Below are 12939 nucleotides of genomic sequence, written 5' to 3'. Positions count from 1 at the left end.
CAGATAAAGAATTGAAGCCATTTCCAATCAGATGAAAAAGTGTTCTAAATCATTATTGATCAGAGAAATGCAAATTAAGAAAACTCTGTGATACCAATGCACACTACTCAGAATTGTCTGAGATGACAGTGTAACGTTTGGGCTAGCTTTCCGGAAGAGTGATGAAGGCAGAACAGCCACCATGAGGCTGTTCAAAGATGGAATTTCTATCTTCCAGTCCTTTTTAGCCCTTATACACCTTATTGTAATTTCATCATTACAACATAATGATTATGTGTGAACTTAGAGAAGCATTACATCACCATACTAAGTACTAAGTATATATGTGAACTAGAAAATAATCATCTCATCAATTTCACTGAGTTAATACCTTGTTTTAAGTATATTTCTCCAGAGTACTGGCTCTGTACATTACAGGAAAAAATAATAATGAATGTTGGAGGGGATGTGGGAAAACTGGGACATTAATGCATTGTTGGTAGAATTGTGAATGGATCCAACCATTCTGGAGAGCAACTTGGAACTATGCTCAAAAAGTCATCAAACTGTGTGCACCTTTAGATCCAGCAACGTTTCTACTGAGTTTATATCCCAAAAAAGATCTTAAAGGAGGCAAAGGGACCTACAGGTGCAAAAATGTTTGTGGTAGCTCTTTTTGAAGTGGCAAGAAACTGAAAACTGAGTGGATGATCATCACTAGGGGAATAGCTGAATAAATTATGGTATATCAGTGTTATGGAATATTATTGCTCTGTAAGAAATGATCAGGGGAATGTTTTCAGAGAGTCCTGGAGAGACCTACGTGAACTGATACTATGTAAAATGAGCAGAACCAAGAGATAATATACATGGCAATAAGATTATACAATGATCAATTCTGACAGACATGGCTCTCATCAACAGTGATATGTTTTAGACCAGTTCCAATGATCTTGTGATGCAAAGAGACATCAACACCTAGAAAGAGGACTTTGGAAACTAAATGTGGTTTACAACGTAGAATTTTCATTCTTTTTATTGTTCTTTGAACAATAAAATTTTATTTTCTGGCTAATTTTATTTTCTAGTTTGATTTGATTTTTCATAAATAGTAAGATAATTGAATAATTATGTATGTATATATTTGATTCAACATATATTTGTACCATGTTTAACATATATTTATATTATTTATCATCTAGGGAATAGGGTTGGTGGAAAGGTGGTGAAAATTGAAACACAAGGTTTTGCAAGGATTAATGTTGAAGAATTATCCATGTATATGTTTTGAAACTAAAAGGCTTTAATAAAAAAGTTAAAAACAATACAAAAAAAAACAAAATTAAAAATCCCAAGCTAAAAGATATCTTATACCACAAATCAAAACATATGGTAGACACTAAGCAATGAAATAAAATATAAGAGGGACACTTTATTTTATAGATGTGGTTTATTTAAATACATCCAAAAATGCCAAGATTCCAGTCAAAATGACAGTTTGAATAGGTCAAATCTATAAATATAAGAAAGTACTAAATATCAAAGACTTAATTAATTATCAAAGTTTCATTCACAATATGAAATATTGACACAGCATAAGGAACATTATTTATAATGTAAAGAAATGCAATTTATGGTGTTGGACTGGAAATATAATCCTTTGTGATCCTAGGAAAGTTGTTTAGTCTTTGGGATTCTCAATGCCCAGTTTTATAGTCTAGGAATGATTATATATAATCTTTCTGAGCTCGTATTTTGAATTTGTTAAATCAACTGGATGAAACTACTTTATCAATATTATTTTGCATTTCATTTAATTATTCAACAAATACTTATTAAATGCTGACTGTGTACAAGGCACTATTTTGGCTTGAGGTTATAAAGGAAAAAAAAGTTCTTGTTTATTTTGAAGTTGAATTTGAGGTTAGATCTTGGTGAAATATGATAGACTCCACTTCAGGTTGGGCAAGCCAAGATGGCGGAGAAGATACACGTGAATTTGTAAGCCCCCTTTCTTCCCTCAATACCAACTAGTTAAATTAGCCTCAAGAATAACGCTGGATTGATAAAAACCACAAGGATTAGAAGTACAACTTACCAGCTGAAGAGAATTGGGAATTTCAACAGAGAAGGTTGGTTCTGAGGGGAGGAAAAAAAAGATCATCACAAACAGGGTTGGACTAAGAGCTAGCACATTGTGCCAAATGCGCTGGGGAGAACTCTGGGATCAGAGAAGCACTGAAATAGAGGGATATGGCACAGGCTGATAGTTCTACTCTGCTTATAAAACAGCAGATCAGAAAAGAAATCAAGCTACTTTAAAATATAAAGCCAAATCCTATATCCACCCCAATCCGGAAGTGTCCTAACACCAATCTCAGCATGGCTATGCAGTTGCCTTCTGCTGTCTGGGGCTTTTCCTTGGGGCAGTTAAGAACCTGAACAGAGGAAGACACAGCCCAGGGAAGTCTCTAATCCACATAGTGCGGGTCTCAGCCTAAGGCAGTGGAATTCTCACAAGCAGCAAAACTCCCAGAAAGCAGAATATCCATAGTAGGGATTGTGGTTTCCAGGCAGAAACTTCTGGTTTGAGCACAGGCGCTATTCACATCAGCTGCTAATATGAACGGTCCCACAGGAGGCTTTGGCTGGGGTTTGTGACACTTTCACTGTTCAGCCTTAAACCTCAGGGCAGTTACTAGGCCACACAGCAGGGTTCCTCACTTGGCACTCCTCGCAGTGCAGCAGTACTAAACACTTCTGAGGCATTTCCGGGGAGTGTAGAGGGGAACTCTCTCCCAGAACTCTCTCTTTGCCTAGACAGAGGACTGCTGCATCCATCCAGTCTGGGAGGAAGCTGATAAATTTCTTACCCCAAGGGCAGACCTCTCCCACCGAGTGTGTACAATGAGTAAGAAGCAGAAGAGAATGATTGACACCTTCTATACAGAGAAATAGCAGGTATCCAACTCCGAGGAGTATAACAGCAGAGAGTCTCCAGATAACACTCTAAAGGGGAATGATACCTGCCCCCCATCACATAGCTCACTCCTAGAAGAGACTATTAAAAAGTTAAGAGAGTTTGAAGAAAAATGGGGAAAAGAAAAAGAAGCTATGATAAAGAATAACAATGTACTGAAAATTGAGTTGGAAAAAATAAAGAATTCACAGCAGGTGCAAGGAAACAAAATATGTGAATTAGAAAAGGTTAAAAAAATCACAGGAAATTGGAAAAGAAAAAATTCTCAAGAAAGTAGGATTTGTGATTTGGAAAAATAAAATAATTCACTAAAAAATTTAGTGAAATGAAAAAAATTCAACAGAGCCAAATCAATTCATTTAAAAACTCAATTGGACATATACAAAAAGAACTAAAAAATGTGACTGAAGAAAATTACTCATTAAAAATCAAGACTGAACACTAGAAATGAATGATTCATTGAGAAACCAAGAATCAGTCAAACAAAACAAAACAAAAAAATGAAAAACTGGAGAACAACATCAAATATTTACTGGGAAAATCTATAGACCTAGAAAAGAGATCCAGGAGAGATAATTTAAGGATCATTGGATTTCCCAAAAATTTTGATGACAAAAAGAGTTTAGATTCTATTTTATAGGAAATCATCAAAGAAAACTGTCCAAAGATAATAGAAACAGAAGGGAAAATAGGTGTTGAAAGAATTCATCAAACACCTTCTGAAAAAGACCCTAAAAAAAGAACACCACGGAACATAGTAGCTAAACTGCAGAACTACCAAACTAAGGAAAAAATAGTGCAAGTAGCTAGGAAAAAATACAATTCAAATATCAAGGTGACACAATAAGGTCACTCAAGATCTGGCTACCTCTACATTAAAGGATCGAAGGGCTTCTAACCTGATATTCCAAAAGGCAAAAAAAAAAAAAAAAAAAAAAAAAAAAAAAAACAAGGATTGAAACTAAGAATAAACTACCAAGCTAAGTTTGGCATTTTCTTCCATGGAAGAAGATGATCATTTAATGAAATAGAGGAATTCCATTTGTTTCTAAGGAAAAGAAAAAAAAAAAAACAGTTTTAAACAAAAAAATTTGAATAATTCATCAGAACTCTATCTCTGTTGTGGATATACAGAAAGTCCCCATGGGTAATTTGATTTTACTGATATAACATAAAAAAGGGAAGTATTAAAGGGAAGGGGATAGTATCAGAAAAAGGGAAAGGAGTGATAAAAAGAGGGAAACTACATCCCAGGAAGAGGCATAGAAAATCTACCACATCTGAAGGAATTTAGAGAGGGGGAGAAACATTGTGTAAATCTTACTCTCATCAGAGTAGGCTCAAAGAGTAAATAATTGACATATTTGTTTTTTCAAGGAATTATCTCTCACCTCATTATAAGGGGGGAGAGGAAAAGGGAAAAGGAAAATGAAAATAAGGAAAGCGTACAAGAAAGGGGAATGGACTTATAAGGAGGGGGGAAGGCTGCATGTCATAAGTGGGGTCCATAAATGAAATACTGGGGAAGGGGTTGAGGGGGGACAAGGGGAAAAAAGCATAATTAGGGGATAATATGATGGCAGGAAATGCAAAATTAGTAATTTTAACTGTAAATGTGAATGGGATGAACTCTCCCATTAAAAGGAGGGGGATAGTAGACTGGATCAAAAGTCAGAACCCTACAACATGTTGTTTACAGGAAACACATTTAAAGTAGGGAGATACATACAGAGTAAAGGTAAAAGGTTGGAGCAGAATCTATTATGCTTCAGGTGAAGCCAAAAAAGCATGGGTAGCCAACCTTATCTCAGATCAAGCAAAAGCTAAAATTGATATAATTAAAAGAGATAAGGAAGGAAACTATATCCTACTAAAAGGTAGCATAGACAATGAAGCCATATCAATACTAAAGATACATGCACCAAGTGGTTTAGCATCTAACTTCCTAAAAGAAAAGGTAAGAGAGTTGCAAGAAGAAATAGACAGCAAAATTATAATGTGGGAGATCTCAACCTTGCATTCTCAAAATTAGATAAATCAAACCACAAAACAAATAAAAAAAGAAATTAAAGAGGTAAATAGAACATTAGAAAAACTAGGTATGATAGATCTTTGGAGAAAACTGAATGGTGATAGAAAGGAGTATACATTCTTCTCAGCAGTTCATGGAAACTATAAAAAAATTGACCATATATTGGGACATAAAGATCTCAAAATTAAATGCAGGAAGGAAGAAATAATATATGCCTTCTTCTCAGATCACAATGCAATAAAAGCTACATTCAGTAAGAAGTAATTGGAAACTGAATAATCTCATCTTAAAGAATGACTGGGTGAAACAGCAAATTATAGAAACAATTAATAATTTCACCCAAGATAATGAGAAAAATGAGACATCATACCAAAATTTGTGGGATGCAGCTAAAGCAATAATAAGGGGAAATTTTATATCTTTAGAGGCTTACTGCAATAAAATAGAGAAAGACAAGGTTCATGAATTGGGCCTGCAACTTAAAAAGCTAGAAAAAGACCAAATTAAAAACCCCCAAACAAAAACTAAACTTGAAATTCTAAAATTAAAAGGAAAAGTTAATAATATTGAAAATAAAAAAAAAAAAAAAAAACTATTGAAATAATAAATAAAACCAAGAGTTGGTTTTATGAAAAAGCCAATAAAATAGATAAACATTTGGTAAATCTGATCAGAAAAAGAAAAGCTGAAATCAAATTGTTAGTCTTAAAAATGAAAAGGGGGATCTTTCCACCAATGAAGAAAAAATTAGAGAAATAATAAGGAGTTACTTTGCCCAACTTTATGCCAATAAATTTGATAACTTAAGTGAAATGGATGAATACCTCCAAAAATATAAGCTTCCTAGATTAACAGAGGAGGAGGTAAACTGCTTAAATATTCCCATTTCAGAAAAAGAAATAGGACAAGCTATTTATCAACTCCCAAGGAAAAAATCCCCAGGACCAGATGGATTTACATGTGAATTCTACCAAACATTTAAACAACAATTAGCCCCAATGTTATATCAACTATTTAAAAAAATAGGGGATGAAGGAGTCCTACCAAACTCCTTTTATGACACAGACATGGTACTGATACCTAAACCAGGTAGGTTGAAAACTGAGAAAGAAAACTATAGACCAATCTCCTTAATGAATATTGATGCTAAAATCTTAAATAAGATATTAGCCAAAAGTCTTCAGAAAATCATCCCCACGATAATACACTATGATCAAGTAGGATTCATACCAGGAATGCAGGGCTGGTTTTATATTAGGAAAACTATTAGTATAATTGACCATATTAATAATCAAATTAATAAAAAAAATATGATCATCTCAATAGATGAAAAAAAAAAAGCATTTGATAAAATACAACATCCATTCCTACTAAAAACGCTAGAGAGTATAGGAATAAATGGACTATTCTTTAAAATAGTCAGGAGCATATATTTATGACCATCAGTAAGCATAATATGTAATGGAGATCAACTGTAACCTTTCCCAGTAAGATCAGGAGTGAAACAAGGTTGTCCACTATCACCATTACTATTCAATATTGTATTAGAAGTTCTATCCTTGGCAATAACAGTTGAGAAACAGATCAGATTAAAGGGATAAGAGTAGGTAGTGAGGAAATCAAACTGTCACTGTTTGCAGATGATATGATGGTATAATTAGAGAAACCCAGAGATTCTAATAAAAAGTTATTAGAAATAATTCACAACTTTAGTAAAGTTGCTGGATACAAAATAAATCCACATAAATCCTCAGCATTTTTATACATCACCAACAAAATGCAACAGCAAGAGATACAAAGAGAAATTCCATTCAAAATAACCATCGAGAGTATAAAATATTAGGGAATCGATCTACCAAAAAAAAAGTCAGGAATTATATCAGCAAAATTACAAAACACTTGCCACAAAAATAATGTCAGATTTAAATAATTGGAAAGACATTCAGTACTCTTGGATAGGCCAGGCGAATATAATAAAGATGACAATACTCCCCAAACTAATCTATTTATTTAGTACTATACCAATCAGACTCCCAAGAAACTATTTTAATGACCTAGAAAAAATAACAACAAAATTCATATAGAAGAACAAAAGGTCGAGAATTTCAAGGGAACTAATGAAAAAAAAAGTTAGATGAAGGTGGTCTAAGTGTACCTGATCTAAAGCTATATTATAAAGCAGCAGTCACCAAACCATGTGGTATTGGCTAAGAAGTAGACTAGGCGATCAGTGGAATGGATTAGGTACATAGGACAAAATAGGGTGCAACTATACCAATCAAGTGTTTGACAAATCCAAAGATACCAACATTTGGGATAAGAATTCATTATTTGAAAAAAAAAATCTGTTGGGAAAACTGGAAATTAGTATGGCAGAAATTAGATATGGACCCACACTTAACACCATATTCCAAGATAAGATCAAAATGCATCCATGATTTAGGCTTAAAGAATGAGATCATAAATAAATTAGAGGAACAGAGGATTGTCTACCTCTCAGACCTGTGAATGAGGAAGGAATTTATGACCAAAGGAGAACTGGAAATCATTATTGATCACAAAATAGAAGATTTTGATTACATCAAATTAAAAAGCTTTTGTACAAACAAAACTAATGCAAACAAGATTAGAAGTGAAGGAACAAATTGGGATAATAGTTTTACTTAAAGGTTCTGATAAAGGCCTCATTTCCAAAATATACAGAGAATTGACTTTAATTTATAAGAAATCAAGCCATTCTCCAATTGATAAATGGTCAAAGGATATGAACAGACAATTTTCAGATGATGAAATTGAAACTATATCCACTCATATGAAAGAGTGTTCCAAATTACTACTGATCAGAGAAATGCAAATTAAGACATCTCTGAGATACCATTACACACCTGTCAGATTGGCTAAGATGACAGGAACAAATAATGATGAATGTTGGAGGGGATGTGGGAAAACTGGGACACTAATGCATTGTTGGTGGAGTTGTGAAAGAATCCAGCCATTCTGGAGAGCAATTTGGAACTATGCTCAAATAGTTATCAAATTATGCATACCCTTTGATCCTGCAGTGCTACTACTGGGCTTATATCCCAAAGAAATACTGAGGAGGGGAAAGGGACCTGTATGTGCCAAAATGTTTGTGGCAGCTTTTTTGTAGTGGCTAGAAACTGGAAAATGAATGGATTTCCATTAATTGGAGAATAGTTGGGTAACTTATGGTATATGAATGTTATGGAATATTTTTGCTCTGTAAGAAATGACCAGCAGGATGAATACAGAGAGCATTGGTGAGGCTTACATGAACTGATGCTGAGTGAAATGAGCATAATGAAAAGATTACTATACACTTCAATTACAATACTGTATGAAGATATATTCTGATGGAAGTGGATGTAAAGAAGATCCAACTCACTTCCAGGTGATCAATGATGGACAGAACAACTACCCCAGAGAAGGAACACTAGGAATTGAATTTAAACTTTTAGCACTACTGTCTTTCTACCCAGGTTACTTATACCTTCGGAATCTAATTCTTACCGTGCAACAAGAAAATTCAATTCACACACACATATTGTATTTAGGTTATAATGTAAAGCCTTTAATATATATGGGATTGCCTGTCATGTAGGGGAGGGAGTAGAGGGAGGGAGGGGAAAATTTGGAAAAATGAATACAAGGGATAATGTTATGAAAAAAAATTACTCATGTATATGTACTGTCAAAAATTATAATTATAAAATTAATTTTAAAAAAAGTGGAAAAAAGAAAAAAAAAAAAAAAGGAATTATCCACTTCAGAAAATGTAATTAGGAACATTGATAAATTCTATAAATTTGGGACAGTCATCTGCCTTCACCCAGACACTGTGAACAAGGTGTAATTATAAAGGGATTAATAATGGATGGATAAAAGGCAAATCAGAAAAAAAGATTATTATATAAATTTAAGATGCCTAGCATCAATAGTGGATGGAAATGTTTTTTCTAATATCACAAGTAATAATTCATTGTTTTAAACCAAATTTAAGATGTGGCTCTTTTATTGTTTGAGGAGAAGTGGGATGGGATTTTCCTAAAAAGCCTTATAAAATTCATTCTCCTCAATTTAAGAGTAAATAAAAGCATGGAAAACTGGCTAAAACAATCGAACATGCAGTGCTCAGATTCTAGTTTCTGAATTAAATCTAAAAATGTATTATCTCTCTCTTCATTTTTGTCTTTGGCTCTATTTATCTGTATTTGATTCTCTGCTTTGTCTCTGTCTCTGTTTGTTTCTTTGTCTCTCAGTGTCTCTCTGTCAGTCTGTCTCATATCTCTAAAAAATTCATTGTATGAAAAACATATTTATGAGTATAACATTTTTCCCTGATCTTTACTTGAAACTCATGGAAAATGGTAAATAATTAAATTATACGTGATTTTTGCATGTGTGAGAAACTAGGAATATATTATCCATAAGCTATTCTAAGTTTTCTTTCTTTCTATCTCACTACACCCTTTCTAAAAGTTATATTTAGAGCCAGCATTCATTTGTTTGTTCTGTGTTTACATCCTGTTATGCCCAAAGTCTGCCATCCTCCAATTTATGAGTAGCCTATCCAGTTCCAAATGAGCAAAATATATATTGGAAACCACAAAGAGGAAAATAAAACCTCAATTAAAATATTTGAATTATGTATAAATTAAAGATATTGTTGGCTCTATAATTGATATTACCAAAACTGCAAAGATAGAAAAGCTGCTCTTTATGATAGCAAGAATAAGACCCTGCTAAACTAGAAAAAATTTCAAAATTAACAATACAACAATTTAGGATTGTTTTTCACCCAATTGTATGAGTTCTATTTTAAAATATCTGTTCAAAAGAGAGTTAAGAATTTGTTATCAAAAGGTGGAGTCAAGATTGTGGAGTAAAGGCAGGAATTTTCTGCTTTCTACCCCAAATCACTCCAAATTCCATAAAATAATTATTCAAAATAAAATTTAGAGTGTCGGAACAAACAAAAAGATGGAGTAGAATATCTTCCAACTGGAGACTACTTAAAAATCAGCAGGAAAGTTTTGTGGCAACAAGGTGGGAGCCTTGATCACAGTGTCGTCCCCATGCCAGAAAAACAGCAATGTGTCTTTGAATCAGCAGCAATAATGGTTTCTAGACCTCTCAGCCCAAAGACACCAAAGATAACTTGGAAGGTCATCAGGAAAGATTTTTTCCATAGGATGAGCAAACCTTGGGAAACCAGCATATAAGGAGTGAACATGGACAGTGGTAGATATAGCAGCTTCCAGAGGCCTCAGCTCACTTGTCTCTTTATTAGCAATGAGAACGAATTTTGTTGCTTAAGCATATTATATATTAAAGCTACAGAGGGATAGTGACACTCCTAAAAGTTAGCTGGAGACAGTATACCCTCTACCTTAGGAAAAGAATTCTACTTGAACAAAGAGTTAAAAATAAAGCACTAGGCAAGGAAAATGAGCAGACCATATAAAGTCTCTATAGTGAAAAGAAAATCAAAATACACACTAAGGAGACAAGGAAGTCAAAGCTCTTCTCTTACATCCAAAGAATCCAAGCAAAGTAAAAATTTACTTCAGCGTATGAAAAAGCTCCAAAATAATTTTGAAACTAAATTAAAGAGAGGGAAAAAAAATAGAAAGAGAACTGAGAGTAGTGCAAGAGGAAATACAAAAAATAAACTAATGAAGAAAAGAATGTCTTAAAAAAGAAGCTCACTGAAAAAAAAAAAAAAAAACAATTCCTTAAAAAGTATAATTGTATAATTGAGCAAATAGAAGTTAATGACTTTATGAGAAATCAAGATACAATAAAGTAAGCAAAAGAAAAAGAAAAAGAACTGGAAAAATGTGTTAAATCTAAGTTAGGGGACCTGTAAAGTCCAGACTAGCTCTCTGGAAGATCTCAATACCAGCCTGAGTCCTTATCTTGGAAGAGGAGTGAAGTTGCAAGAGTCATGTGAATGGTCAAACATGCAGTCTACTTATTCCAAATTTTATCAGCCTTATATACCCTAATTCCCTTATATAACCATAGCACACTGCATACTCGCTAACTACAGACTGTACATGTGGAACCACATAAATAACTTGCTATTGTGTGTAGGTGATTCTTTGCTACTTGTGTCACTTTGCTTTAATTACCACATAGGTTGTCACTGCCTCCTAACTTCTCAAGAAGGCCAAGAGTCCTTAGGGAAGATGAGGAGCCAAACCAGACACTGTAAGCAGAGTTTCTTTTACTGTACTAAGGCGCTTAACCTTGCCCAGGGTTCCCCACTATCTGTGGCCCACTATAGAAACATGACAACTTTTGCTATCTCCTGGATTTATAAGCACCAATAGTGTATTGGAACAGTTTGCCCTTGCCTATTTCCAAGGTCAGCAAAGACATATACAACAGCAGGATAAGCTTGAAAGTTGTCTCAATATCTGTAATTAAAGGATGTTTTTGGAATCATAAATATGACAAAATCTTGTCAAGGACTATCTGATATAAATCAGAGACTTAAGGTATAGATGACCATGTGTTTTATCTCTAGAACAAGAAATTTCTTAGAAGTTGACACATGCTCTGTGTATGCCTTAGTTTATATAATCCTATAGCATATAAGTGCTTGAAGTTGATCAATAAAGTGGACCCCTCCTTCCATCTTGCCCTCTGTTGAGTCCCACATCTTAACTCCTTGTTTATGGATCAGGGCACAGGACTGGTACCCATAGCTCTCCCAAAGAACAGATCTGAACAGAAAACTTTATTTTTTCATCAATTCATACTAATGTAGCTGTGAAGTAATGAGGAATATATATATTTCAGTCACTATTTGTAGAAGCTAAAGTATTTTGTTGAGGCAAATTGACATTTCTAAACTGATGGGACATAAATGCATTTTATATTTATAATAGCATAAAACTCCCTAAACTTGTGTTCAGCATAAACTCTACACTGATCCTCATTTTTACTATTCAGTAAACAACTCAAATAGGTAAACATAACAAAATATGAAACAGGAGTAGTAATACACACAAACACAGAATACACATACCCACATGTTTCTACTAAAAATAGTTTGCAAGAAATTTCAAATGTCACTCAATCACAAGCTTTTATGGACTAACTGTCTAGCCTGACACTTGTTAACCAAAAGTAAAATTTAAATAGTACTTTTAAATTGATCTTTAGGAGATGCAATTCTAATGATAATCTATCATTAGAATCAACATGTACACATATAATTATATAGAGAATGCATTCAGTATAGATATAAAATACTTCGGGGTGATAGCCTTAACAATTGATGAGACGAGGAAAGACTTCAGGTAATAAATAACATTTGTGGAGACCTTTGAACAAAATGTGGGATCTTAAGAGTCAATGGGAAATATGGAATGCATTTCAGGAATGTGTGATTTATGAGCCATTTTCTTATAAAAGCAACAGTGTAATACATGTTTTGAAAGTAAGATATAATTTATAATTTTTCACTTTTTAAAATTCTGGCTTGAGCAGAACTTAATAAAATCCAGAATATACATTAACCTTAAAATCAACAAACCAACAAAAACTTATAGAAACAATTCAGATTGGTCCATAAACCTGCCTTGGGCAAAATGTTTTAATCAAATGATTCCATGAAGAAGATGGCAATGGCAATCAGTCACAATCTTTCATTAAGTAAGGATAACTGTTCTTAGGGTCCCTGAAGGATGAAAGCTTGGCATTTCATTGAAATGTAGAATGGAATCATTGGTATTCTGATCTCTTTGACAGTCTTATCATAAAGAACAGGGTTCAACTTAGAGGCAGGTTTTGTCTATATCAGACTAGGTCCTAGAAAAGGACAAATGCTACTAGAAAAGGGGATTTGAAATCTTTAATCTTAACAAATGGACCTTTGGATAAAAGTCATAGGTTCATGTCTTTTGACATCTTTCCA

This window comes from Sminthopsis crassicaudata, chromosome 3 (assembly GCF_048593235.1).
Source record: "Sminthopsis crassicaudata isolate SCR6 chromosome 3, ASM4859323v1, whole genome shotgun sequence".
Lineage (NCBI taxonomy): Eukaryota > Metazoa > Chordata > Mammalia > Dasyuromorphia > Dasyuridae > Sminthopsis > Sminthopsis crassicaudata.
This window is presented reverse-complemented; position numbering follows the sequence as displayed.